Genomic DNA, 27,007 nt, shown 5'->3' on the forward strand with positions numbered 1-27,007 from the left:
TTAAGAGTATCTTTCTTACAAAAAAAGAGAATGAATTCCGGGGTTACATGGGGTCATTCGCTACCCCTCCCCAAGTAAACAATCGCACACCTATTTATGCTGTTGAGTAAAGCGACCTCCCACCCCGGTTGTGGTTTGTGGAAAGAAGCGACTCACCAGGGCTTCACTTGCAAAGGAGCCCAGATCTGCCAGGGCCTCTGCTGCCCTCTAGAGGCGTGTCAGATCAGGGCGGCTCACCTCTGAAACTCCCAGGGATTGCCCGGAAATGCACCTTACTCTCCCTTTGGAATGTACCATCAATGTCATGTGTCAAAGGTGATGAGGTGGAAATACGCCAGATTGCAAAAAACAATACTGGGATTTAATTACAATTCCAAGCCATGTCTTTGATAGTTAGTCTATACTCAGGGATGATAAAAGCTTCCTCCTGTGTTTCTTGCACCCTCTCTCTGGCCACACCCACCCCCATCTCAACCGCTATATAGAAATTAGTCAAGGTCGGGGCGCCTGGGTGGCTCAGTCGGTTGAGCGTCCGACTTCAGCTCAGCTCATGATCTCATACTCCGTGAGTTTGAGCCCCGCGTCAGGCTCTGTGCTGACAGCTCAGAGCCTGGAGCCTGCTTCAGATTCTGTATCTCCCCCTTTCTCTGCCCCTCCCCTGCTCGTGCTCTGTCTCTCTCTGTCTCAAAAATAAATTTAAAAAATTAAAAAAAAAAGAAATTAGTCAAGGTTGTCTTAAAACCATAAACAGAGCTAACATAAAGCATTTATCACATGGCAAGTACTAAGTGCGTCCCATACACTAACCTATTTAATGTGCATAGCAGTCCTGTGAGACGGGTGGTATCATCATCCCCATCTTATAATAGGGAAGCAGAGGCAGAGGACTATCGAATACTGCTCATGGTGCGTGAGTGGTGGAACTGGATTTGAGCCCACGCATGTGTGGCTGTGTGGACTGGGCTCATATCCACTTCACTGTACTGTGTCTTTTACAGCTATTAAAGCACACATTAAAAGTCTAATTTTTAAGGTAGAGGTTTTTCTAAAAAATCTTTACCCTGAATCTAGTAATGAGGCAATGACTGGCCCGCACACTTCAAAAATGTCAATGACATTGGGGCACCTGGGTGGCTCAGTCGGTTAAGTGTCAGACTTCAGCTCAGGTCGTGATCTCACAGTTTGTGAATTTAAGCCCTGCATCGGGCTCTGTGCTGACAGCTCGGAGCCTGGAGCCTGCTTCCGATTCGGTGTCTCCCTCTCTCTGGGCCCCTTCTCAACTCATGCCTCTCTCACCTTCAAACATAAATAAATAAACTTGAAAAAAATGTCAATGACATGACAGAAAAGGAGGAAGAGGAGAAGAAGGAGGAAGAAAAGGAGACCAGAAGGAGGAGGAGCTATTCTAGAGATTTAACAACTAAATATAATATATAGCCTGTGATTATCTCCCACATTGGATAACTATTATATTAATGTTAAATTTCTTGAGTATGATCCTTTTGTTGTGGTGATACAGGAGCATGTCTTGTTCTTAAGTGATATTTGACGAAGTTTTCAGGGGTGAATTGTTATTATATAAGCAAATCGCCATCACACTTTTTAGGAAAACAATAAAAATACGTGTAAGAAAGAAAGAGAAAGCAAATGTGGCAAAACGTTAAAAATTGGCAACACCAGTTAAAGGCTCATTATACTATCTTTAAAAATGTGTTGGGGGCGCCTGGGTGACGCAGTCGGTTGAGCGTCCGACTTCAGCCAGGTCACGATCTCGCGGTCCGTGAGTTCGAGCCCCGCGTCGGGCTCTGGGCTGATGGCTCGGAGCCTGGAGCCTGTTTCCGATTCTGTGTCTCCCTCTCTCTCTGCCCCTCCCCCGTTCATGCTCTGTCTCTCTCTGTCCCAAAAATAAATAAACGTTGAAAAAAAAAAATTAAAAAAAAAAAATGTGTTGAAGGTTGGGGGAATTCTTAGATGAAAAATTAGAGGAGAAACACACTCCCTCTCAAAATAAGAGCCAGGGAAGGAGGTAGCCAATGTATCTGCCTGCACGGCCCTGCGTAAGGACAAGTGAGAGCAATGTGTGGGGCTTGGAAGCTATTGGAAGCTTTGCAATCTGTAGATGTGTGTTATGCGTGGGTGTATGAGACGTTAAAGCTTATTGATTAATGTTTTTCTTTTTTTAAATTTTTTTAACGTTTATTTATTATTGAGAGACAGAGAGGCACAGAGTGTGAGCAGGGGAGGGGACAGAGAGAGGGGGAGACACAGAATCCGAAGCAGGCTCTGGGCTCCGAGCTGTCAGCACAGAGCCCGACGCAGGGCTCGAACCCACGAACTGTGAGATCATGACCTGAGCTGAAGTCCGCCACCCAACCGACTGAGCCACCCAGGCGCCCCACTGATTAGTATTTTTCAACTAGTATTAGGTATTACATGCATTGGTTTGTATTTTCAAAAAATATTCACACTTCCATCCAATGGAAATGAATAAAGCAAATGGTAAACTCTTTGTAAAACTGAAAACATCTCATTTCAGTCTTAGAGTTATTGCAGTTTTGTTATCAACAAATAAGGCATATATAGACGTCTGCCTTTCCTATTCATTTGTTCAGGAAATATGTATCGAAGCGCTCCCTATATTCCAGGCACTGGTCAAGATGTTTGATCACAAGGTGCTCTGAACACAAGGTGCTTGTCTTCTGGTGGGAGAGAGAGACAGTAAACATAACTAAGTAAGGGTTAGAAAGCTACCATTGTCAAGGGAAAACAGAAAAGGAGACCAACATGGCAGGAATTTTTGCAGATGGCTGTGGAGGAGAGGGTTTGTCCTTTTATATAGGATCCCCAGGGTAAGTTTCACCCAAATATGACCTTGTGATAGTCTGGAAGGGAAGTAGAAGAACACAATGAAGAAGGACCTTACGGGGAAGAGTGTGCCCAGTGTGGCTGGAACTGAGTGGTCCAGAAGTAAGAGTAAAAGGATAAGAAGCCAGAGAGTAAGTAGAGGACCTTCATACAAGTCATTATGAAAGGCACTGGTTTTCATGCTGATTAAAAATAGGGAGCCGTTGGATGGTTTGAGTAGAGAAGTGGCATGATTTAACTCAGTACTTAAAAAAATCAATCTTTTAGGGAGACCAAGATGGAAGCAGGGTCCCCAGTCAGGAGGCTACTGCAATAATCCGAACAAGAGAGGACAGTGACTTGGCACAGGCTGGTAGAATCGGTGGCCAAGAGATGTGATCAGATTCCGGATGGTTTCATGGTAGAACCAACAGGAAGGATTTACCAATAAATTAGATGTGGTGGTTGAGAGAAAGACATGAGTCAAGGGCCACTTGATCAACTGGATCAAGCAGTTGTCCTGAGCAACTGGAAAAATGAAGTTGTCTTCTAAAGAGACAGGGAGGATTAGGAGGGATTTTGAGGGGGGAAGACCAAGAAGTGAATTTTGGACATGCTGAGTGTGAACTATTAGATGTCCAAAAGTGGAGTTGTTGTAAAGGGAGCAGGAGATAGAAGTCGAGATTGGAGAGAGGTCAGGGAAAGAGACTGAAAATTGATCAGAACTGTTGTACAGGTGGTATTTAAAGCCATGAGTCTAAATAGGATCAGCAAGACAGTGAGTGTGGATAGAGAAAAATAGTAAGAACTGGGCCCCTTACATTATTCTGTTATGTGTTTATTATACTTGTTATATTTCTCATTTTGTGTAGAAAATTACAAAAGAGAAAATTGACAATTATCTAAATTACTGAAGATAGTCTATCAAATAATTAGATTTTCAAAGCATATTAATTTTCCTCAACTATCTGGTTTAATTTTCTACACATGTGTGCATTATTCAAACACTAGGGCAGTTGCGATTTTAACTGTTTCATCCTAGTGTTTTTCAATCAATAATATATTCATCTTTAAAATGGTAAAGTTCAACAATGCTTTCAAATGATTCTGTAGGTGGAGTAATCCTCAACTGTATTTATTTTCTGAATTTGAATTAAATGTTCTGTTGCAGCATGATTATTCTTTCCTCTCTTTCTAATGCTTCTGATTTGACAGTTCTCATTTTGGTGATGTAGTAAGTGAATTTTAAATGTTATGCCCAAGCAGAACTATTACTAATCAAGGAAAGAAAGAGAAGAGGAAACGCTGTCTTGAGAGAAAGATCTGTAAATATATTTGTTGTTTCATAGAATAAAGACAATTGCTGATGATAAGAAGTTCACTCAACTGCAAATAAGCCCATGTAACAAATGCATTTTATCAATAAATTTTAATGTCAGAACCATTTTAACACTCTTTAATAGTTAATTGGGTAAATATCGGCCAGCTCAGGAGAGGTTTTTTTTCCCATAATGGGCTATATAATGGTGGTAGGTAATCTAGATAATTAGGCATGTGATGAGATTTATCAGTAAACAAAAACCCAATTAAGCCCAACTTGAAAAATAAGGGAGTTTATTGACTCATCTAATGAAAAATACCGAGGTAGTCAGGCTTCAGGGTTTGTTTATCAATATGTTGTGTGGGTTTTTTTGGTCTGCCTCTCTGCTCTGCCATCCAATATGTTGTCTTCAATCCCAAGCTGGCTTTCTTTGCAGGTGTTGAGAGGCTTCCAAAAGTACCTGGGCTATTTGCTTTCCTGAAAATGCCCAAGGAGAAGGAATGCCTTCTTTATTTATTAGGCAAGTGATCTGAGCTTAGTGCCAATCCTCGTGGCCAGGAGAATGCCATGTGCTGAAATTCTTAAGGCCTCAGTCACTTGATCCCCGTGACAAAGAGGATGGGATTCTCTTGACTTGCTTATATCTTTGGAGATGTCAGCGGGGCCAATGCCCTTTGAAGCATTTGGCTGGTACACAACAGGGGTGGGGTAGCATGTTGTTGGGCAGGCGGTCATTGGGGGAGGAACCACGTGCCTGAATCATCCAGATGATCCCAAATCAGTTGACACTCCAGTTCAATTTCTTGTTCAGACTCAGCTTCCTAAGCTTGGCTATATTTCTCTCATGACCTTTCTCTATTTGGTAGTGACAGAAAACCATCTCTATCTACCTGCGAAAAAAATTTAAAATTCAGGCGACATGGACAAGGGTGAAAACTTTCACTTTTTCTCTAACTACTAGCCAATATAAACAGTTAATGCCTTGTTGCAACTATACAGAATGTTTGTTTTTCTGTTACCAGAGCATGTGTGTGTGTGTGTGTGTGTATGTGTGTGTGTATATATATGTATATATATATATGTATGTATGTATATGAGCACTTCCTTGTGACTGATGTCGTTTAACAAATTTTTATAACAGAAACTTATTTTCAATGCCTTCAAATGCTGTTATATGGGTGACTCCAAGAAAGACATCATATTTATGTCATATTTATGTTTAATGGCGGGGGGTGGGGGAAGCATTTCAACTAGTTGACGCATTAAACCTATGTGATTACCACATTTCCTCCTAAATCATACGAAGATGAAAGTAAAGATGCTTTTAAAGGTATACATTGTCAAAAACAAAAAGAATGTGAGAGCAGATAACAACAGCAAAATGTTGGAAGTTAGAAAGGTAGTGGAAAAGTACCAGCCCATGACGGCTGAAGACTTGGAGTAGAAAAAGTACAGAAGCAATCTGATTTGAACCTCTAAACCACAAAGGCTCAGGAACTGGCAGTACAAGGTGCCTTGAAAGTGAAAGTGTAGATGGAGCTGAAAATGGGACTGTTTACAAGGCTATTAAAGAATCAGTTAAGCCCCAGATCAGTATTTTCGTGCTGTGAAGGCAGGCGATTGCCTCTTTTCTCTATTCTATTCTCTGCACCATAACACAAAGAAAGGAGATTTTGTTTCTGGGAGGTGAATCAGAAGATCTCTGAACTGGAAGACACCAGCACAGCTGAGGGTATGGTCATCTCCTAAAAACAGGATGATGAGGATGATCATAATAAAAAGGGAGAACCTCAACTTTATTCTCTCACCAGGCTTCCAAAATGCCGGAAGCTGGGCAGGAGATTGGAAGTCTTTCTCTGAGAAATCTGACTAGCCCGAGAGCATGGAATTCAAAGTACTGACCGCCAAGGGTCTAGTAGTGAAAAGGCCAAGTGAAGTCATCTTAGAGTGAAGTCCATCATTCATGAAGCCTCACTTCCTTATAACTTCCAATCAGCTTTTTAGTTCTCCATTTAAAAACATGAGCAGGCGTGCCTAGGCGGCTCAGTTGGTTAAGCATCTGACTCTCGATGTCAGCTCAGGTCATGATCTCACAGTCGTGAGATCAAGCCCTGCATCAGGGTCCATGCTGAGTGTGGAGCTTGCTTGGAATTCTCTCTCTCCCCCTTTCTCTGTCCCTCCTTCGCCCGGTGTGTGCACGTGTGTGTGCACGTGCTCTCTCTCAAAAATAAGTAAATAAACATTAAAAAAAATGAGATTACCATACATCTGAGGAAAACCTCTAACAGGAAAGACAGAGCAAATAAATACGAAAATTTAGAGGAAACAGAGATCATATGTAGAGAAGAATATTGTGAGGTTAAAACTAGCCTCAGAAATGTAAGAAAAATCATTATATCTATGAAACAAGAACATTATGCTACTAAAAAAGAACACTTGGAAACTTATGAAAGAATAAGAGAGTTCTTGAAATTAAAAATATAAATGCAGAAATTAAAAAATAATGGATAAAGATAAAATAGGGGAAATTTTCAATAAAGCAGGACAATTGAACAGGACATAGAAAAGATTTTAATAATTTGAACAGTCTAAGAATTCCCATATTTAAATAATAGGAGTTCAAGAAAGAGGAAATAAACAAAAGGGACAGCAATTGCCAGAGAAACAATTCATGAAAACTTCCTATTACTATTAAATGAACCCACCAAGAGCCAAGGATAATGGGTAAAAATGAATCTACATTATGTGAGATCGCCATAAAATTTTAGTACACTGGAGACAAAAAGGAGGTGTTTCAGAAAGAGTGGAGGAGGGGACCAAGTCACATTCATAGAATGCCAGAATGGCATTTGAGTTGGCAATAACAACACTGGAAGTTAGAAGAGAATGGAGTAAAGTCATAAAAATTCTGAGGGTAAATGATTTCCAACCTCGAACTCCAAGTACTGCCAAACTATCATTCAAAGATATTTTCTGACATGCAAGATCTCAAAAAATAGGACTTCTATGAATCCTTTCCTCAGAACTAATTAGGGGATGTGGTATACCAAAACAAGGAAATAATTCTGTATGGTATCTAGAACACATACACAGGGAGAAATAAATGTCCAAGGATGCTAGTGAAAGGAGATCAGAGGACATCAGCTGTGCAACAGATCCATGGAGCACTCAGCTCAGAGTGGAACTAATCAGATAAAACTGGGAATATTCCCGACCCTGCCTTATTTCATAGATTTATACTTAGACAACAATTTATGGGTGAATCTGTGATAAGCATTTAGAAAACAACACAAAGGAAGCATCAACTAACTCTAGGAACACAAAAGGTTCAAAAAGGAAATATAATTATATTTCATTCCATATTTTGTTGACTCTAAGATATTATCAATTATCAGAGGTACCAATATTTTATGTACCATGAAGAAAAAAAACCCCTCTGTAATCAAATGGTGACACAATTACTTAATGTTGGCTCTGTGTGATGTACAAATCAAGTCACAGCTTGTTTTGGAGAGGGAGAGCAAGTCTCTTGCTACATTGAAGTTTCTTTCTTCTAGACTGAGGGATTTGGTATATTTTTCTGTCTTCAGGGGCATTGCTGTAATAGGAAATGCTTTCCATGCTTTCATTAATCAACATAACAGTTCCATCAACTCATGGGTATCTTTTTTCTTAGATCTCACAAAGCACTTGGTGATGCTTTGCAATAAAATATTGTATTGCTGTCATTCTTCCAATGAGAAATATTTGCTTTACCACTAATAAATTTATGCTCCACTGCACTGAGTTGTTTTGCTTTGTTTTGCTTTGTCTTTGCCTTTCTATGTACACAAGAACTTTTTGTTTTAATGCCAATTCGCAGTGTAATCTTTTTGAAGACACTGCATACTCTCAACATGTGTAGCGCCTGTCATGCATGAACTCAACTGAAGTGATGACTTTATTAATAGCTATGACCAAACGTGTGCTCAGGCAATAACAAATATTACAACTGCTGTCTGGATAACCGCCTTTGAGAGACATATCCAGATTTCAGAGATGTTAAAATGTGAGCGAAAAAGAATTACTTACTCACGTAGCTCATCTACGATGACATAAACATACCAATAATACTATAAACACTGAAAATGAACTAATCCAAAGTTAAGATGTAACTATATTGGAGAAATAGAAGGAAGGAAAGGGTATATATCTGTCTGTCTATGACGTCGACAGGTGCAGCAGTGTTGAAGAAGAGCTAAATCCTCAGTTTAAATGGTGAGAGGGTGATTTTGTTAATGCCTAATCTTGAAAACTTATGATGTACAGGTAAACGTGTATTGAAAGATAATATTAACATGTATTAAATAGCTGAAAAGATTGGGAGAGCTCGCCTCTGAATAGCAGTTCTAAGGTTCTTTTTTAAAAAGAAAAACAAAACAAAAAAACCAAGGCTTTGAATTATTTGAGATTTTAGGCTATGGATATCCAACTTCGATAAATATAAAATTTAACTTTGAAATACAGCAGTGGCAATACAAAGATTTCTAAAATAATTTTCCCTTATTAGTAAACTATACTAAAGTTTGCAAGTCTTATTGGATCTTTAAAAAAAATATCAGGAATCATTTTCTGGTGGCATGACAGACATAAAGCATCAGATGTGATATAAAGTACACTGTAGGCTTACAGTGTTACACGGGACTAAGAAAGCAATTTGTGTTGTTACTGAAGGTGGATTTTTATATTTTGGTTCAGATAGAAATCTTACCCCAAAATATGTAGAAATGAAAAATCTTCTCTCTCTACATATTTTATTAATGAAGACACTTACAGCTAGAATTATCCCCACCACACAACGTAGCTGTCTGTTTCTAATCATGACTGGCTGGGCTTTTAACCATTTCCAAAGTTTTCTCCTTTGGAAGAGGTTTGCAGATCAACCTTTCAGTGCCTTGTGATGTATTACCTCTCTGTGGGCTCTCCTCCCTCTGCTCACATCTTAGGTTGGTGGATCAAATTTCTTAGTCAAGACTCAGTTTCTTCCATTTCTTAATTAACCCAAACCCTGTTAGTTACTAAGTATCAGGGCAGCATGACTTAATTAGAAAGGCACTGAACCAGGAGTCAGGAGACTTAGTTTTTATTCTAGCCGGGCCATCAGAGCGTCTTACCTCTTCGTACATTAGTTTTTTCACTTGTTTATGGAAAGGTTTAAAACAGAAGCTTTCCAAGGCACCTGACAGCTATAATGTGGTATGATTCTGGGCATATGCATTTATTTACATGCTTTAATACCAGATTAAATCAGAGTGTGAACTAATTGTGACATTTTGAGAAAGCTCCGAATACAAATGTGTACAATTGATGACAAATAAGGACTTTAAATTTTTTTTTTTAACGTTTTATTTATTTTTGAGACAGAGAGAGACAGAGCATGAACGGGGGAGGGGCAGAGAGAGAGGGAGACACAGAATCGGAAGCAGGCTCCAGGCTCTGAGCCATCAGCCCAGAGCCCGACGCAGGGCTCGAACTCGCGGACCGCGAGATGGTGACCTGGCTGAAGTCGGACGCTTAACCGACTGCGCCACCCAGGCGCCCCGACAAATAAGGACTTTAAAAAGAGCTAGATAGACTTCAGTTTCTGAGCAAAGGAAATATCTGAGTAAAGAGTACACACAATTCTTTAGAGTGAGAAACAATATTAACATTGCATTTTATGCTGGTAATATATATGTATAGCATTTTAATCTAGGGATAAATGCATCTTAATTAGTTGCGGCACATTTGTGAGTGAGTAGGGTGTATTCTATATTTCTAAATATTGCTTCTAAGCAAATTAGCTAGTTTAATTACAAATCCATTAGATGTTATCCTGTGACAACCATCATGGCTTGCTTTACGTGTTATGACATACCTGTCAAGGTAAAAGCTTACTTGGCAAAATCCGTTGAATAGCTACTTTGAAAACGTAAGTCACCGATACTCAGTTAATTAAAGAAACTATCCTAAAAACTCAGCCTATCATATAAAAATGCACCATCTAAGAAAAATATTCTCAGTTCAGTTACTGTATTTAGTGGAAACAGTAATAAATATGGGCTTATTAGTAATAAGAATTTTACCATATTGAGAAAGCCTTAAAAGACAAAGCTGGTTTGGCTGTGCCTGGGTGGCTCAGTCATTTAGGCGGTGAAGGGTCTGACTCTTGATTTCGGCTCAGGTCACGGTCTCATGGTTTGTGAGCCGGGCATTGGGCTCTATGCTGACAGTGCAGAGCCTGCTTGGGATTCTCTCTCTGTCCCTCTCTCTCTCTGCCCCTCTCCTGTGTGCTCTCTCTTTCACTAGCAAAAATAAGTAGATAAACTTAAAAAAAAAATCTTATAAAAGACAAAGCAGGTTACATTGGGATGGTTTTGTGGGTCAGTCCAGGCAGTAGGATCTTTGTGCTACTAGAAGGTACCTGACCTACAGTTAGAAGACAACTAGTTTCTTCTTTCCCCGTTCTGCCACCTCTCGCAAAGGCCATGCCGCAAAGGGGACCCAGGTGAACGACACGGATTCATTCCCATTACAAGGAAAAGTAATGTGGAATGTCAACTCTGTATTCAAGAAATCACACGTTATGTATTATTTAAATCCCTTCCATTGTCCATGGGCCAAGTCACTCTCTCGCTGGTTTCCAACTTTTGATCCACATTAGAAATATCTGAGGATTTTGTCTTTTCAAACTCATGTGCCTGGACCTCATCCCTCAATATTTTACTCAATCGGTCTACCATGTACATTTTTGGAAAGCTACACTAAATACTGGATCTAATATCAACGAAAGATTGTAAAACATTGCCAGTATGACAAGTAAACCCATTAATGAAACATTTCTGACACAACTGATTTTTTCTTAAAATCGATTTGAACTCTAGACCATTACTTTATGGTCTTCGGGAGGGACATGTTAGCAATATGCCCTATTTGCTTACCATGTCACGGTCTATTTGTTTCAACAGTATTTCACTGTTTCAAGGAAAATTACTAGTTACAGTCTACTTTAACCATCTTCATTCTGTTTTCTGTTTGGGATTTTACCAAGCTATTTTTTCGATACTCCTCAAAACATGGGGAGCGGGGAGGGGGGTCTAGAAGTGTTAGCACATGACATATGAAAAAAATTTTCATTTTTTTCATATGAAAAAACTTTCCATTATTTCGTTTTCCCTTTCGTCTTTTCCTCATTTGTGTATAGGATCGCTACCCATGATATGTGGCCATTTTCCAAAGATGATGTGCAATTTCAGAACCTCGCACTTCTGGTAGATTTTTATCTTTCTAAATCCCCTTATCTCCCTGGTTCTTATCTAGTAGAGTAGATTTAAAAGTCCAAAGGAAATACAAGTTACAACTAGATTTCTTCTCCTTTGCCTCCCCTCTGCTTTTGTTTTCTATTATTCATGACGAAAGGTAGTTGGGCGTGAATGATGGGAGCTGGGGCAAAGGAGCAAAGACTGGAAAGTTTTGACATACCTTGTTCGGTAGGCCATTTTCTTACTAAAATCTTCTCCCCAGCGGGTCCCGGTGAGTCGCGTGTGTTTGACACGGGCGAGAGGCTACAAGATAAAGCTAATTAATTCCACATGCAGCAAGGAACTGCAGAGTGACCCTAAAACGTGGCCGGGCTGACGTGGAACACGCTGCCTTCATGGTGGAGCTACTCAGCAGGGCCCTCCACGGCCATCCTCTTGTCAACCCGAGTGTCCTCTTTCTGTTTTCACTTCTGGGCATGGACAGAGCCCTAGACTCCCAGGCCCCAAACCACCTTCACAAGCCTTAGAAACCACAGTCTTTCTTGGGCTAGATTTTATCCCATCTCTTCCTAGATATAGCCTTTAATTCACACACACATGCACATACTTTGCTTTCCAATGAACATGATGAAGGGGAGAGAAAGAAAGGTGAAGTATCCAAGAGAACAGACAGATCCTGTCTTTTATCTCAAGTCTCTTTGCTTCTATGGTTCATGGGACTTTGGTTTTGGAGTCTCAGCCCAATTTTAACGTTCAAGCTGCCTATTACTGGTGGAAAAGGGGGGGAAAAAAGAGCCGCTTCCCTGTCTCTTTGCCTTCATCTGCTGTTCACGTGGAAGTGTGTGCGGCTGACCCAAACCTCGCTGACATGTCAGCGTGCAGCCGCAGGCCGAGGGGTGTTTGATTTATAAATGGAATGTATAATAAGCACGATGCCTTCTGAGCTGAACGTTCATGGAAAATCACATGCCGCTCACATGAGGGACCAAGATCTTTTTTTATTATTTTAATGAATTGAGTTTTGTCAGTGCACCAGGGAGATAAGAAGATACCTGCCAATAACCCTCTGATTGTGTCCTCGGCCAATTGGTGGGCTTGAACACGGGTACTCCTCTCGTCAATTGAGTTTGTGTGTTAAGTCAAGGTTTAGCTCTGGATTTGAAGCTCTCGCTCAAACAAAGCCACAGACGCTCCGACGGTGGAAACCATCACATAATTCTCCTCTTTGTCTCTTTAAAGAGCACGGGGTTGGTAAAAAAATCCATTTTGGGAAGACTCGGTCTGAAGATAATGATAGTGAAGATGAGAAAAGACAGCAGGTTGTAAGTTCTGGCCTAAGTTCGGAAAGAGGGGGGGAAAAAGGTTGAAAAGGTAATAAACTACAGCAAAGGCCAACAGATCAACCAACATGAGAAAAACCAACAGGTAACAAGGGGCCTCTGGAGCTTCTGAAGAATAGAGATCAGTAGGAAGGCATTTTGAATGAGAAATAAAATGCTCCTTCCTGTCAGGGAGGAAGGGAGGTGTATGGTGCTTGAGACATGGGAAAAAAATGCAATTAAAAACCAGATATGAATAAAGATCAGGTGAGAGAGGATGTCACCCTGTGGCCTTTGGAACTGTGTTTCTGCTGCTTCCAAAAATTATTTTTTTCCTGGAACAAAGGAACAATGTTGTGGAAAAGTGGGTGCCAGATACTTTAGGAAAATGAGACACAGCGAAGCGGATAAAAGAGACAAAGACAATTGCAGTCGTATGCAGTAAACCGAAGGCAGCTGAGGCCTGAGACAAAAGGTGAAAATCTGGAGCCAGCAAGATGACTGAACCATGGGAAGGAAGGAGGGAAAGATGATTCACAATAACATTTGAAAGACATTGGCTTGAATATTTATTAGCATGTTGCACACTGCTTGGCCTTGGGGAACTGTCTTTGTTCAGCGGGCCATTTCCCAGTTGTAAGGCAATAAACAGGAAAAGAGCTTGAGAGATGGCCCCGGACGCTTGGTACATAGTGTTTGAGAGCGAACCTGAGATAAGACTTTGGCTCTGAGAGAGTGATGGAAGGGAGGCATTGTCCCCGAGAAGGATCATCTCTCTCCACAATCAGACTCTGAGCGGAAATGCATGATTAAAATGCTATGAAAAGGACTCCTTGTCATGAGACGAAACTTTCCACCGCGTCCTCGGCTGGGGTGATTTTAGTTACATTCAATTCATCCTGGACACAGACACGAATATGAGAAGTGAGCGAGGTCAACTTCAGGATGACTGAATCTTCTGAAACCATCAGTAACTCTCCTTTGGGAGACCTCAAGTCGATATTTGTATCGAAGTTCTTTCATAAAAACGAGCACGATCAGAGGCGGTTTTAAGTGAGACTTGTGCTCCATCCATCTCAAAATTTCTCCCAGAAAACTGGACAAAAGGATACTTTGTAGAAAAAAGGCGATCACCATCCTTTAGGATGCTGTTCTCAAAATGTTGGTGGTATACACAAAAATGTAATATCCGTAAGTCTCCCTTATTGAGCTTTGTGGCCTTGCCCGCATGAGATTTTCCTCCTTTTGTTTGTTCTTAACAATAAAATGATTGTTTCCCCTAAGCCAGTCAAGGAACTGCTTATATAACTTCTCGGTCAGTGTTTATTCCAGCAACGAAAAAAAATCACTCATAACTGTATAGCTGCTATGTAAGCATTTATTAGTAAAATTCTACCCTAAAAAGGAAACAAGAACATCTAACTATAAATGAAAAAAAATCCAAAAGTCTATTTCCTATGAAGTTGAGACACTATGCCAAATGGCACAAGAAAACATGTAGAAGAGGGAGAAGTAAACCCAGAGAATAGAATTGTCTGAGGCATCCATGAGCCTCTGAGTCAGCTCAGCTCACTGTTTGAGGTGTGCAGTTGGTGGCAAATAAATGCCCTTCCTAACCTTCTAGAGTGCTCCGTCAAGAAGTAGATGCACCTACACGAACCATAGGAATGGAAAAGAACTCCAGTGTTGTCTACTTCAATACCCAAAGCAGCGTGGTTTCCACCATGGAGACTGGTGTAGACGTTGGGTTAGTAGAAATAAGGCGACAGAGACAATGGCACCAGATCAGCCCTCAGCAAAAGCATTAACTTGTTGCTGGAAAGGAAATGCACGTTTGGAATCTCAACACATACAAAAATAGTTGTTACCTTATGTCCTCTGCAGAAGGGCAGTAGGATAGTTCTGGACACGTTGAAGCCCATTCAAATGAAGTCTGTTCATTTGCCCACATCTGCACTGATGAGCAGGTATGTTTAATGAAGGTCAACTGAGATAGGACCACAGTGGTTTCTGGCTGGTTAGTTCAGCTTATATACAGAGGTTATTTACCGATCTTCCCAAAATGGTGATATGAAATTCTCAGTTTGCTCCGTCACACGTTAAAACAGAGCACAATGATTCCCTGAGAAGAAAACCCGGTGCTGGGGTATTTGCTTTACACAGAATTCCAAGATCCAAATGCAGAGAAACCATAATTACACATTATATCTGCATAACATTCATAGTTCACAAATGTTTTTAATATGTGTAACTCATTTCATAATTAGAGGATGATGATTTGCTTTGACTAGGTAAGATGATTGAGGGCAAAGTTCACGTCTTGTTTGTCTTCATACTATCGTTGCCTAATAGGGAGCAGGGCACGCCGTGTGCACATGATTAATGTTGTTGAATGATGAAAAATATTTATGTTGTTTCAAAAGAGATTTAAATGTTTCATTAACAATTCATGTAGTCTCTCTGCTTCTTGTGTTAAAAATAAGATGTTTGGACTGGATTTGTCCACATTGGCTGAGTATCAAAACAACTCTGGGGGTTTTTAAATGAACACATTCTCAGGCTCCCACCCAGTCTTCATAATCAGAATCTCTAGTTGTGGGTCCAGCAAAAGCAAATCTGAGAACCAACGGATGAGCTCCAAAATCCCTCCCATCTTTAAGAGTCTCTGAAATCCAAAACTCCTTGAGAGCTTTTAAGTGTTTGTGGATCAACTGTCTGGCAAATAGCTGAGTGAGGATAGGAGGGTTTTCAAGACTCACTAAATACAAGTGAAGATGATGCATCTTGAAGTGGTAATGGAAGGCAAAAAATAAACAAATAAAAGCATGCTTGATTTACAACACTGTTTTTACACATAGAAGAAGCTGGGACTGCAGTTATACTTCCTAACATTTGTGATTTGTGTAGTGTGTTGTCTGTCGATGGCCTCATCTCATTATGTTGTGTGGTTTATCACAATAAATCCCTGCACCCCTATCATGTCTGTCTTCTGAGACCCACACTGACCGGTCAGAGAGGAGAGAATCAACGGACAGAAAACCGAGAGAGCAAAGAATAATAGGAGATAGCATTTTTGACCCTTCTGGTCATTATGGGATTTTTGCATTGTTAGTCAGCTAGCTAATTGCAATTTAGAAAGCTGTAGTTGTCTGTCTTACCCAGATGAGCAACATTTACCCAGCTGCTTCCTTGCCATGGTGGATAATTACATGGTGACTTCTGTCCTTCTTAAACAGGCACATTTGGAGCCACATTCGATAGTTTTCACTACAGGGACACTGCTGGGCCTCCTGGGCAGTTGTGACACCTATAGGGCAAGATTCAAGACAGGGCTGGATAGAGCCACGTGGGGTGGAAATAACTATTAATGAAGGTTTGTAAAAATATGCAATCTAACATGGAAATATTTGTCTGCTAGTGTCTCTTTTCTTCTTTTTTTAATCAATCTAGTGTGGACCATTTGGATTTCAGACCACATTAAATAAAAAATAAAGATGAGAAAGAAGTCATAGCCAAGAATACAGGTTTTATGGAACTTAGTTTTTATGTCACTGATGGTGAAGTCAGCTGAGAATGTTTCTTAGGGGGAAATGGAGATTTGGGGGGGGGGAGATACTCCCAGAGGCAGTCAGGTGGACCTTGTCTTAAACAATGGTGGTGTGTGTGTGTGTGTGTGTGTGTGTGTGTGTTTGGGGGGCTGGAGATGGATTGAAGAGAGGGTGTAACCAGGTTTTCTTAAAACCTACAGAGATTTAAAGGGGGAGAAAAATCATTTTGGCTAAATTTCCCCACCCAAACTTCTCAGTCAGGTAGCCCTGAGACAACGGAAATAAGTTCTTTTCTCCTCACTCTCTGTAAATATGGTTTGAACTGAGAAGCCATCTGGAAGGCACCGGCTGTGGGCAGGTAAACCTGAGCCTCTTGGAGGTCTGGAGGAGACCACATTGAGTCCTGGAGGTTGGAGAGGCAGCCACGGGTGGGTGAGAGAAATGAACAGCCTTCTGGAGCCCACACAGGACATTTGTGGAGAAGAAACTCAGATTCATGAAACAGCCCAGGAGTTTGCAATTAGCACACACTCAATTACAACGCTATGAAAAATATCTGTGTCTACACTAGCCCTCAGAAAAGAGGAATTTAGAACAGTATAAAACATTTCAAATTTCCTTTTCGGGAAGTAGGGCGTGCAAAGATTGAAAAATTTAAATTATTTTTTTAAAAAAGCATTAGCAACCAATGTATCTGGGAGCTAATTCATTCAACAAATACTGACTGAGAACTTATTCTATACCAGTCATTTTTCTAGCCTCTGGCAATGGAAAACCTCCCTTGTTCTCTTTAGGCTGGAACACTAGCTTCTTCTCCTGGGTGGGTCCTCAGCCTTGACCACAGAGGGCCTCGGGGCACACGTTGCCCCCAAACTAAGGCCCACAGAACTCAGCAGCCTGCTTTCTACGCTCTTTCTCACAGAGTGTAGGAAATGGGTCTGAGCGAATTTAAGAAATACCAACAAGTTTTTTTATAGGTACATTTTTTTTTCAGGCTGGGTTCAGAAAAATTCATACTTTCCAATGCAAATCAGCTTATTTACCTTCAGGAAATAAAAATAGTCATAAGCCTCCCTCTTAGACATCACTTTGAGTTACTAATGAGCTTCCATGCCCTGGCATTAATGCTTTAGTTTCTCTCCTACAGAGCGATCCCTCTGGGAAGTGTATTTGTCCTTCTGTGACATCAGGAGCAGACAGAGGTCAGTCTAAATACAAAGTCACGGGAGATCCAAATTGAAGAGACTCTGAATAGTTCATCATCTGCACCAATCTCTCAACACACGTGTGCACACACACATTTTCCTTGACTTGAACCTAAGACTTTAGTGCCCGTGATAAAGATTTTGATTCCGTATAAAAATTTCATAGATCCGGAAAACACGGGATATGGCAAACGTTAAGACATAGCATGACGGTTCAAAAAAGTATATGCTGGGGCTATCTCTGCAATATTTCTCCAAGGGTTTAAACCATCCGAAATCAGATGGAAGGTTGATTCAAGTGTACATTCCTAGACCCATTCCAGACCTGAGGAATCAATAAGGTGGGAGGTGTTCCAAGCAATCTTCAGTTTCAACAAGCAGGTGGGAAATTCTGATGCACACTACATTTTATGATCCAGCTTTTCAGGGCATGGAACAACAATACTCTGAGACTTCTATTTCCAATCGAAAGGTAGGAGCAAACACAGTTTATCATCACCCAGCAGGCAGTGCATCTTCCAGTGCTGCTTTGAGGCTGGCCCTTGACCTCAAAGCTGCTGTTAACCACAGTTAACTTGGTTTGCAGGGTGGCGGCTGGGGGAGGCTTAGCACTTTCTCAAGGTCAAGGGATCTGACACATTTGTGGGATGGATAAGAATTTAGGCTAATGCTACGCCGGGGAGCTCCTGCCCCCACGGTTGGTGGTCCTGCTCTGCAGAGCCCGCTGCTTTAGACTGGGAGAGTCGTCGTTTGATTGGGCCTCTGGGCCACATGGTCACTTCCTAGCTAAACAGGCTTTGTCCTTTTGGAGCAGCAAGCCCAAATCTCCAAATGTTGAACACTTTTTGTCCCCATTTTTAAAAATATTGTTCAAAATCCTATCTAGAGCATTACAGGTCTAAGATAAGATTTCTGAAGGTATGGTGTTGTCATTACTCCACAGAATTCTCATTTTGGATAAGCCAATCAACACTGGCATTCAGATACCGGAAGGTGGCATGCAAGCCTACCTTTTGTGACTGAAGACATTCATCCACTTCTGAGGCTGCTGAACAGCATCCAAAACAGGATTCTTCCCGGATTCCCTTCCGTGTGGTTTCTCTTCTCTTTCCTCCCTCTTGTTGCCCTCTCTTGGGATTCTCTTGTTCATTCTTATTCACTGTGCATTCTGATTTGCAAATCTTTTCTTTTTTACTTTCTTTTTAAATTTATTTTTAATCGAGTATAGTTGGCATACACCCTTGATCTTGGCTCCCTACGTCCTCCCCAAATAGAGGAACACGAGGGAGAGAAACAGACTCAGATGTCACCTTAGAGTAGTCCACCCAGGGAGTTCCCAGGTCATTATATGTGATTGATGATAACCGTGATGATGACGGTAAATGTTTATTATCCCGTTGTGCCTGGCCAATGCCACAAAAGCTTCCCTTTAAATGTCATAGATGGGGTTCAGTTCTTTAGCACCGGTACTCCACCCCAAAGGACAGCAATAAGTCAGTGTGGATTATTCTTCTCCCGATGTGCAGAACATAGTTTCTAAGACACGGTGGTGGGGCAGGGGGGGCGGTAAGTGATACAATAAATGTGAGACAATATAGTCCTTGCTGATTTTAAGCTTCTAATAAAATTGGTTGGCAAATATATACTATATACATATTAATCTATATGAATACTAATATCTAAAATACATATACTGTATATTTAATATATATACTATATATACTAACTACTATATATATGTATATGTATATATATATATATATTCATGTCTTATTCACCTATACATCTTTAGACAGCTTGACAGAAAACTGGAAGAGGAATGCACTGAAGAACATTTATGAGTGAATGAGTATAAAGGCAATCTCTGTAAATAACAACCATGTGGAGGAAAAAAAAATCAAAGGAATAATCTACACCATTAATATTCAAGGGATTAGCTTGATTAAATAAATTAGCCTATTAATATTGTAGCATCGTAAAACAAAGTGCTTAATAAATATTTGATGACGGACTTACTAAAAAGCTTATTTTTGTTTTCTCATTAAAATGCATGAATAAACAAAGCTAAAAATATATCGCTCTGCATGTGGGAAAGCCAGTGGGTCACTAAAAATTAATCTGCTTCAAATATTTCCACAAGTTATCAGCTACTCTTTAAGGACTCAAGGGATTGTTGACATTAACCAGGATTTCCAGGAAATCAAGATTTGATTCGAATTGAGAGATGTAAGATTTTATGAACCCAAAGATTTAAAAGGCATTAAAATAAATGTTGACTAATCCCTTAGGGAAATCAGTCTAGGATTAGATTATGTTCCTATGATAAATCAGAAATTCTCAAGAAAATAGATAAAACACCGTACACATATTAAAATCTGTGTTTTGTCTGGAAAATATAAAGAACAATACGTTTATGTGGATATTTTGTAATACTTAAAATTCTTGTTAGCAAAATTCACTCATTTTGATTTAAATATAATATTATGGAATAATGCCATGAACCCATTGGATATTCTGTTGTTTTTTAGGGGGGAAATAATGATTACATCTGAAAATACATGATCATACAATGATACAGTTACAAGGACCTCTATAAACTGGGTGGTGAGACCCCTTCCCTTCCCATAAGGGCAAAACAAGGCTCAGAGGGGGACAGAATCTATTCTAGCTCATTCCCATGGTTCTCAGCAGAGATAGTCTAAGAGCAAGGTCCAGAATTTATATCTTCTCCAGAATTACCTTCTTTGACAGATGGTCCTTCAAACGGGAGAAGCAACCAGCTGAGATGCCTCTTGAAAATCTTCCTGTTTATTTTAAGTCACTTTGTGCTAAAAATGTGACAGAAGAGGAAGAATTAATTCTTTGCCATAGAAAGGACCAAATGTTCACTGAAGCCTGAGTGGAGTCAGGGGGAGCGGAGATATAAGACCACACTGAGGGGTCTGTTCAGCTGCCAACTGACCCCAAAATAATAGTAATGGCAACTAAAATGTATTGACTGTTTATTATGTGCTAAGGACCGTGTGCTAAGCATTTTACATAATTTTTATTTCATTACCTTTTGAGAAGCATTATCTCATTTATTCTTCCCAATAACCTTATAAAATAATGGTAATGATGATTATTGCATATGTTATCATATGTTGAGGAAATGGGTTCAGACACGGTAAGTATAACTTGCCTGTAGTTCCATAGCTGGTAATCCAGTGATTAAAAAGAGGCAGTCTGACTCTAGATCTTTAAGGCATTTAAGCTTTGTTCTATGTCCCACAAAAGAGGTAAATTTGCTATTTTACATCAAGGGAAGTCCAGGGTGGAAGAATTGATGAGGACAGCTCCTACAGACATCTCTAGGGTTCAGTAAAAATCTTCATTGAAACTATTTCTGGGAACCAGTCCACCATTTTTCTTTAACCTTGAAATGAGGAAGTCCTACCCCGTAAAACACAGCAACCTCCTATCTCCCTCTCTCTCTCTCTCTCTCTCTCTGTTTGGTGATACTTTATTGACAAGATTTCATTTGTTTGATCATTGATTTTTACCGGGCTACTTGAAATCTGAAGTGGGAGTACCTTAGATCCACAGAAAATGGGACAATGTAATGCTGTGATTCTCAAACTCTGTCTCAGAGCTGCTTTGCGCACTCTTAAAAACTATTGAGGACTCCAAAGAGCTTTTTGTTTATGTGGGTTATTTCTGCGAATATTTACCATGTTGGAAATTAAAACCGATAAAGCTTTGAAGTGCAAGAACATGCTAGTGCACATTCTATTAGCCGTCAATGCGTTGCCATCAACACGCATCATGCAGCTTCTGGAAAACTGAACTGTCTACTCATGATAGGATGAAAATAAGAAAAGTAAAGTCTTAATATTATGGAAACAGTTTTGGCCTCAGAGATGCGCACTGCCCTAATGAGAATGCTATGATAATTTCAGTTGTGGTCTGTCACTTACTAACTGACCAAGGTGCTTAGTCTCACTAGGATTCAGTTTCATTTTAATACGTGTAATAGTGCCTATCTTGTAGGTTTGGTGTTAGTATTCAATGAAATAATGCCTATAGATACCATCCATATTTCCCAGTAAGCACTCAGTAACTGGTGGCCATTATTAATATGGGTTGTGTATCTAACTAAGAAGTCTCAGCCCACCAGGAAGCAGGAATTATCTGTACCCAGAGGGTGTTAAATGTTCAATCCGATGGGGGTCCTCCCCATCCTGTTCTTCTATTCCCCTTTTTCCCCCCATTTCTGAGTAAAGAAATAACATTTTAATTAAAATACCAGTTTTTGAAAATGAACGTGACTGGCAGAGAAAGAATAGTTCGTGAAAACTTGTCTAATATCTGAGCATTTTGATTAAAGAGAGAGATTGACATATTTTATTCACATCACAAAATTTTCACTGAAAAGCATACAATCTATTTTTACAGAACACTGTACTCTAGAAAGATGGTACTCGTCCAAAGGAAAAATTCAGCTCACAAACTACTACAACAAGTATGACTTTAGTTAGTACCTCTGATATCAAAGCAGATTTTCAAGTGTAAGCTAATGGCCTGCTTACGAAAGGACCTCTTTCATACACTAACATTCCAATGAAATAGTTGGGAATCCGTGGAGACCTGATTGTATTTGATAGTTTATGAATAGCAATTGTTTTTGATGTAGACTATATCTTTTTTTTTTTTTTAATTTTTTTTTTCAACGTTTATTTATTTTTGGGACAGAGAGAGACAGAGCATGAACGGGGGAGGGTCAGGGAGAGAGGGAGACACAGAATCGGAAACAGGCTCCAGGCTCTGAGCCATCAGCCCAGAGCCTGACGCGGGGCTCGAACTCACGGACCGCAAGATCGTGACCTGGCTGAAGTCGGACGCTTAACCGACTGCGCCACCCAGGCGCCCCTGATGTAGACTATATCTTGTACGAACATGCCTTGAAAATATAATGGGAAACGTTGTATCGGTATACATTTCATCTTAGGTCTATGCGTAGTACGCCACCTTGTCTGAAATCAAAATCTCCAAGAGCTCCTTTTTCTCACTCTTGACTTAACAAGGCGTCCACTTCATTAATTTCGTCACCAACGAACCACATCTGAGACATGTTAGGATTGAAGTGTCCACAGGAATTGGAGGGAAGAGGGAAGAGTCACAAAAGCATAGATGTTTTTTATTTTTGAGAACGACAAAAAGCGGCCAGTCAAAAGGCACCTGAAACGCGTTCACCAAAGCCATGTCCGTGGGGTGTCAATGACACTTCCCACTTCTATGGAGTTGTGCCACTGTAACTAAGGGTTAATTAGCACCTGTGAGACTCTACCACATGAACATGGACTACCCCGGATACGAGGCTTCAGTATCGAATGTTACTTGATCCCACTGATCTAGACATTCATATTCCAACTCGTGTGGACAAACCTTGAGGACATTATGCTAAGTGAAATAAGCCAGTCACGCAGAGATAAATACTACATGCTTCCACTTGTACGAGGTATTTACAATAGTCAAATTCAGGGGCTCCCGGGCGGCTCTGTGGGTTGGGCGTCGGAAGTCGGCCCAGGTCATAATCTCAAGGTTCGTGGGTTCTATCCCTGCATCAGGCTGTGTGCTGACAGCTCAGAGCCTGAAGCCTGCTTCGGATTCTATGTCTTTCTCTCTCTCTCTCTCTCTGCCCCTCCCCTGCTCGTGCTCTATCTCTGTCTCTGTCTCTCTCTCAAAAATAAATAAGCATTAAGCAAATTTTTAAATAGCCAAATTCATAGACTCAAAGAGAAGAATGATGGTTGCCAAGGGCTGGAGAGGCAGCTGAAGGTTGGTAATCGATGGGCACAAAATTTCAGTTAAGCAACATGAGTAAGTTCTACAGATCTTCTCTAGAACATTGTACCTATGGTTGATAATACTGTATGGCGTTTGTTAAGGGGGGGCGGGGCGCGGCTCCTGGCTGGCTCAGTCAGTAGAGTGTGGGACTCTTGATCTCGAGGCTGTGAGTTGGAGCCCTACGTTGGGTGTAGACAGTACTTAAAATAAATCTTAAAAAGAATTTTGTTAAGAGGGTAAATGACATTTAACACAATAAAATAAAATGTAAACATTTTTTAAAATTACTTATTTCTCTGACCATTCCGGGTAAATATACTGCCACTCAGCCCAGTCAGACCCGAGAAACATGGTTGCAGGGCTTTCTCTTAGATTTGTCAGTTTCGAGTAGCCCAGACTAGTTTCTGACTATGTGTCCCTGCTATGTGTTCTCCAAGTTAATACGTGGTGTTTTGAGGAGCAGTTTAAGTAAAAACTCCAGCTAGTTGTGAATTATTGAAGTAGGATCCGCATGTGAGATTTTAGAGGACATCTCACGAATCTTAAAACCAAAGGGCGTTTGCTCTTACCCTACTTGTTTTTAAAGAAATCTGCAATAGCAGGAAAGACCAGATTATAGGTCAACAATGAAGAAGAGTCAATAATGAGCTACTTCAGGCGCAGAGCCTAAAGCACCTCCTGCCAGGTGCTCCAGATGTTTCCTCTCGCCTTGTCTCATCTCTTCGATTTTATCTGTGTTGCACTCTTGCCAATTTCTTCTACCTAACTGCACACTTCTCCCACCCCCAACCAATACCCTCTGTAATGTCTTTAAATAAGTCAGAGGCTAAGAATTGAGAAAGGACGTGTTGACAGAAGCATTCACTATATTCCAAGCAGGGTCTACTAATCCACAAGTGTAAAAACACATCCTTATCTGTTCTCAACTCACTGAATGATATTTCCCCACCATCTCCAGAAGGCGTTTGTGTGCCCATGCCAATGGTCTTTCCAAAGCCACGGACTGAAAAAAGAATGTTTCCCAAAGGACAGAAGATTATTTGTGTTGGAGCTAACCAAATATTTTGCAGGCCCCGGTATTGTTGCTTTAGCCAGTGATGAGCGGATGTTAGCTTCTTCTGATACACAAGAAGAGTACAATGTTCTCACCTTCCTGATGTCATCTCCGATTGTTATTTTTGTTGTACTTCTAAATAATAGGATTTCTGGCATAAAGATTTATCTCAGGATTCAGCACAGTAGCGTTCAGCGAGCAGGGGCCCCCATGACGATGGATTTATACAGGTTGCGATTCTCTGACTAATTTGCTTTGAATGAGACGAACACTTGGGAAAACCGAAATGTCTTTCCCAAGATTTTACAGCCTAACTGGAAATACAAAAATATATTGCAAAATAATTACAATAAGTGTAGACGACATCCATCACCTCACACATATTTTTTTTCTTGTGATGATAATTTTTGTAATGTTTATTTATTTTTGAGAGAGAGAGAGAGAAAGAGAGAGAGAGAGACTAGTGGGGGAAGGGCAGAGAGAGGGAGACACAGCATCCAAAGCAGGCTCCAGGCTCCAAGCTGTCAGCACAGAGCCCGGCACGGGACTCAAACCTATGAACTGCGAGATCATGACCTGAGCTGAAATCAAGAGTTGGACGCTTAACCGACTGAGCCACCCGGGCGCCCTGTTCCTGGTGCCCTTGTCACTTAGGAAGCCACAAGGGTTTTAGGAGCTCTATGTCAGGCCCTGGGTGGGTAGAGACCAATATATATATTTTCTATGATCTCACAGTTTGTTATTGGAAAAATGTGATATAGGATAATTCTTTAAAGCTTGCTTAAAATAAAAGGAGTGCAGCGTGAACATTGGAATCTTCTCTCAGCCAGTCATTTGCTGAGTCACCGAATGACTTTGCTTAACCACTCTGCTGGAAAATTTATGACAGTTTCTCCCTCTGCAGCAGTTGTAACTAAATGAAAAACAAGTCTAACCCTCAAAAAACACTTAATAAATGCATGTATCTAACATGCGCTAGGTACTACTAAAAACAACTTTTGTTTGTCATTTTTACAATTACATAAAAACAACACGACTTGATAAGGCACATTTCAGCTTAAAGTATTTTCAAATTCACACTCAGTCTCATTTTATCAATAACCAAGGTGGGGAAAACTAGGCTCATTTTTCACATGTGAGAACCTGTAGCCTGTCATCCAATGTTAGCCCTACCAGGATTTTGAGGAATGCTGTCATCTGACTGCTCTTGTTTTAAATAAGGAAGCCTGGAAAGGTCAGCAGAGTTGCTCAAGATCACACAACAAATTGTGGATGTGGAATTCGGTTTATCTGTTAAATGGTTTTAGAGCTTTTACTCTAGGCTGGCCTTCTGCTGGGTATTGAGCTTACTCTTGGTGTGGAAGATGAGACGGTCAGGAACAGACTTTGACGATGTGTTACTGTAAATGCTGAGATGAAGATGGGCTCAGGGCGCAGTGAGAGCACATAGGAGGCTGGATGGGGATGACTGACAGGAGCGGTGTGGGAAGGCTTCCTGGAGAAGGCGGTACCCGATCCGAATTTTCAGGCCTGAGTGCGTTAATGAGAAGGAGGGCAAAGGCCATGTCTGGCACAAGAAATAGCACATGCAAATGTGTGGACGCTTGATCAGGCGGGGTGTGTCTTGGGAACTACAAGCAGTTCAAGATGGTAGGAGCCCGGGGGGGTTGTGGTGAATAGAAAAGGAGATGCTAGACAGGCAGGCTGGGGTCACATCATGGCTTCCTGGACGTTGGGTGCCCGGCTAAAGACTTTGGATTTTAACCAGAAGGCAATGGGGGAGCATAATTTTAAGAAGGAATTATGGAATGTCCCTCAAAGGGAGATAAAACAACTCTCACTGAGCTGTGCAGAAAAGGAGTAAAACTTAGAAATTGATGTCAAACTAAAAATCCCCAAAGGACAACCCAGGTTTAGTCCAGCACTCTTTCTGCCACAGCATACTACTTAAATTCTTGGTAGTAGCTAAATGTTTTAAAGATTATATCCTGGAAAAAAAAATTATACATATATACATATCTATATGTATCTATATGTAGATATAGATATATATCTATATCTATATATAGATATAGATATAGATCTATATATAGATATAGATATATATAATTGGGTTAAATCCTAGTTCAGATTGATCTAGGCTAACATTTCTCCATAGATTTGTGGACAAAGGGGAAGTTGTACCTGGAGTCTTACTCTGCTACGTGAAATAGTAAATAAGGATTGAATTCTTCTTCAAGTTAGGAGAGAGAGCCGGGAATATGCAGTCCAGGAAAGTCAAGTCCCAGGGTCGGGGAAAGAGCCCTGGACAAAGAATCAGGAGAGGGCTCTGTAGCTCTGCCTCTGTCACCAGTTCTCTTGGTGAGCCTGAGACATGACACCAAGAGCCAGCCTTTGCCTAGTAGACACCCTGCTCCAGGTACTATTCTGAACACTGTACTGTGTCCACTGTTGTGGTGGGGCACCTGGGTGGCTCAGTCGGTGGAGTGTCTGACTTTGGCTCAGGTCATGATTTCAAGGCTCGTGAGTTCGAGCCCCACGTCGGGCTCTGTACTGACAGCTCAGAGCCTGGAGCCTGCTTCGGACTCTGTGTCTTCCTCTCTCTCTGCC

The sequence above is a fragment of the Lynx canadensis genome, chromosome F1 (assembly GCF_007474595.2).
Source record: "Lynx canadensis isolate LIC74 chromosome F1, mLynCan4.pri.v2, whole genome shotgun sequence".
In the NCBI taxonomy this organism is placed as follows: Eukaryota; Metazoa; Chordata; class Mammalia; order Carnivora; family Felidae; genus Lynx; species Lynx canadensis.